We start from the raw sequence: 3,447 nt of genomic DNA, 5'->3' as shown, positions 1-3,447 counted from the left end.
ACTTAGATGTGGCAAAAATGTACCTATTATTATAGTAATTGTCATTTTATTTTAGGGTCAATAATGGAATGCTCACTATTTTATAAATAGCTTACTATGATATTTTATTAAGTAACCTGGATCATAATTGTGCATTTTCCTGTCATTTCTGTCATTAGTTTTGAGCAGTTAAAGGAAAAGTTCAGTGTGAAATGGACTTGGGTTGTAGTGAAACATGATCATGAACAAATATGATTTTTTTTTAATAGCCCACCTCCATTCTATCCCAGCATTCAGAAATACAGAGCTTTTAGCTGATGCTCCCAACAGGCCACAATGCTAAAGATAGGGGCATAAAGTTACACATACGAAGAAATCACTATTTTTACACCATTAAAGTCATCAAAGATAAGAACTTTTTATCATGTTTTACTACAACAAAAGTCCATTTTACACCAGAGTTCTCCTTTAAAACTTTAACAAGTAAAATGCTCTCTTTGTAACATTGAGTATTTTTAGGGATGCTGGATTCTTAGAAGCATCCACTTATAGAATAATGACAGGAGTGATGAGAAGATTCCTTGATGTGCAGGTGATGATGATGATGATGGTGATGATGGTGATGATGATGATGATGGTGATGATGGTGATGATGGTGTTGGTTATGGATCCATCATGGATCCACTGCTGAATCTTCACTATTTTACTTAAAATTTCTCTCAAAAGCTGCAACAATAAAAACACATGCAGACTAATTCAGTATCAAAATAAATACATGTATAAATAATACTGAATTAATATATATAGAGCTTCTGAGATGGTTAGTTTAATCCAGATTTACACTGTTAAACTTAAGGAAAAAGAGAAGAGACATTACCCAGCTTGCTCGTGGAGGCGGTCCCATGAATCATTAGTCCTGAGAAAGTGAAATAGTGTTCTAATAGGGCTCTGGTTTCTAAATACTGCTGTAAAACAACATTTCACCTTAAAAAATATATTTAATATCTAACATTTGTGATTTCTAAGCCTTGAGATCTGATGAGAATAATTTAAATGTACTATACAGAAGAATTAGCCAATTTACAGTTAAAACAACTTAAAAACAAATATTCTAAACAGTCTAAACTATCTCTGTAGCTTGGTTTCAATGCTTTGAGTCCTATCTTAAACCCCACCAACAGCCTATTTTAAACTTCTTCCTCCTGCCTGGTTTAAACAGCAGCAGATCTTCAGAAAACACAGGAGCTCCACTGACTGATTAAAACCCTGACAACAGTCAACAGTCAGACGTTCATCACTATCTTTGAAACATAAACCCAACTTTTACATCAACAATAAACAGAATAGTAAATAAAATAACATTGCTGTTCCCGTAAATGAGCTGCTGGAGCTCCTTCACAGCGTCAACCAGCAGCTCAGTTTCCTCTGCTGAGAAGAGTTTGTTGAACACGTCCAGGCAGCTGCACCGTTACAATAGCAATCCGCCAAAGACAGAGCTCACCTGATCTACTCTTAAAGAGAATGATGAGCAAGAGACACTCTGATTGGTTTATTTCACGTTACGCCCAAAATTCCTAAAATTAACCACACCCATGATTAATTGAGAGAATTAGTACATGACTTTTGCACAGTGTTTCAAGCTGCACAATGTGTACTTTTCCCGTCGTCATGATAGCAAAGACACACTGACACGCCCTAAATCAAGCTGCGCGGTTGACTGCTCGCCTAAAGATTGATAAAACAGGACCCAAAGACATGTTCCCCTGAACATCAATGGGAACAGTAATGAAGTTTATTGTATTTAATACATCAATTTTCTTCATTTTTATTCCACTGCATTATTCCAGTACTTCTGAATTATGTGTTTATGTGCCCCACCCACTTAGATTTGAGCTAGTTTTCAAATTGTGGGCGTGTCAATGCTGCATAAATCTGCTCATTAGTTTTTCTGTATATTTGATCTTATATAACGATGACTGAGGAGCTCAATCTCAACACTCAGTCCTGTTACCTAAATTAATTCTGACATCTTATTGGTTTATTTTTTAAATACAAATTTTGGGAAAATCACTAGAATGTGCTCAGTGTCCTCATGCTGTTAGCATAGCCGCCACTTAGCTATTTTACATGTTTTTTCTAATTCTATGCTAAAAACTCATTCCTGTTACTCATAACATAAAAAGTAACAGCAGTGAGTTCTAGTAACAGGAGTGATTTTTGTCATAAATATCAATTATTTGAAAATGCAGTCAATTATTTCTTTAAAATAAAAACTTTCTGGGGAGAAAATCAAAGAAATTAGTGGACTTGCTTTTAAACATGATTTTTAAATTTCACATGAGTTTTGTAACCATATTCAGATTAGAAACCTTATAAAAATGAAGTATTTTTACTGAGATCAGTACATATTTTAAATAGGTAAATGCAGCTCTTGGAAAAAATTAAGAGAGCACTTAAAAATTATGATTTTCTTTGATTTTACCAAATTTAATGAGAATATTTTTATTTGTAATTTGGGAGAAATGTTGTCTGTAGTTTATAGAATAAAACAACAATGTTTATTTTACTCAAACATAAACCTATAAATAGCAAAATCAGAGAAACTGATTCAGAAACTGAAGTGATCTCTTCATTTTTATCCAGATTTGTATATGTGTTATCAGATTCTGTGTTTAAAAATAGATAAAAAAAATAAGTTTAATTTGGAATAGTTACAACATACGACCCATAAACATAAAATAGAGTAAATATACACTCTTACCTGCGAGTGTAGAGATGAATACTGTGTTCAGTAGAAGAACACACACTGCTGTAGAGACCCCCATCTCCTCCTTCTGATCTTTAATTCAGTTTAATTTCATTAAAATCAGATTTCAGTAACTAAACTCCAGCAGATCAGATCAGATCCTCTCTCTCACACTTTCACCTTCACTTTACCTGCAGTCTGACTGACAGGTGAGACGTCTGTGAGGGGCGGGGCCATGAATACAGTCTCAGCAGGTCTAAAGAGGGACATTCCTATTGGTCTGATGTCACCTGTCAGCACATACTGTACCTGCATCCTGTAACACACCCTGATTAATATCAATATCAATATATAACAATAATCACATCTAACATGCTTTAAATAAAATAAAACATTTTTAAAACTGGAATTCACTACAGGAAACCCTAAAACTCTAAAACTCAGCTCGCTGGTGTCACTCAATAATTTTAAACTTTTAAATTTTAGTTTTAGTTGAGTTTTTCTTTTTCCTTGTTATTTATTTATTTTGTTTATTTATTTATTTATTTGTTTGTATTTTTATTGTATTATGTTAAAGTTAGTTTTAGCTAATTTTAACTCATTTCTGTTGCATTAATCTTATTTTCTTTTTATCTTAATTTTCTATCAATTAAACGAAGCTTTATTATAATTATTATTTTTATTTTTTATGTATTTTAATATATTTTTAAATAATTAAATTT

Source organism: Astyanax mexicanus, unplaced genomic scaffold, assembly GCF_023375975.1.
Source record: "Astyanax mexicanus isolate ESR-SI-001 unplaced genomic scaffold, AstMex3_surface scaffold_34, whole genome shotgun sequence".
Lineage (NCBI taxonomy): Eukaryota > Metazoa > Chordata > Actinopteri > Characiformes > Acestrorhamphidae > Astyanax > Astyanax mexicanus.
Note: the sequence above shows the minus strand (reverse complement) of the source record.